Source organism: Haliaeetus leucocephalus, unplaced genomic scaffold (genome assembly GCF_000737465.1).
Source record: "Haliaeetus leucocephalus isolate CR32 unplaced genomic scaffold, Haliaeetus_leucocephalus-4.0 Scaffold1000, whole genome shotgun sequence".
NCBI lineage: Eukaryota > Metazoa > Chordata > Aves > Accipitriformes > Accipitridae > Haliaeetus > Haliaeetus leucocephalus.
In genome coordinates, this window is record NW_010973436.1 from 2,540,867 (window position 1) to 2,541,225 (window position 359).

The following is a 359-nucleotide window of genomic DNA, read 5'->3' on the forward strand; positions in this document are numbered from 1 at the left end:
GCTGGTGGATGGGATATAACCAAATACATTTGATTTTGGGAATTCCAGTCCCCGGGAGATTTCTGGGGTGGCCAGGCCATGCTCTGAGCTTCTCAGCCTTGCGTCCGAGGTGTTATTTGGGGTCGGTGCCTGGGCCAGGAGAATGCCGGGGGCCGTGGCGGCCGAGCCCAGGCACCTGCGTGTTGCGGTCGGGGCAGGCACCTGAAGCGCGTGGGCGTTCGCTATTGCCACCGTCACGTGGCGGCTTATGAAATGTTTTTTTGGAGGGAGGGAGGGAAGGTAATGATGGGGTAAGCCGGCGGGGCCGTGCCCCGCGCCAGCCTGCAGCGGGCACATGGCAGGGGCCGGCCCCCCCCCCC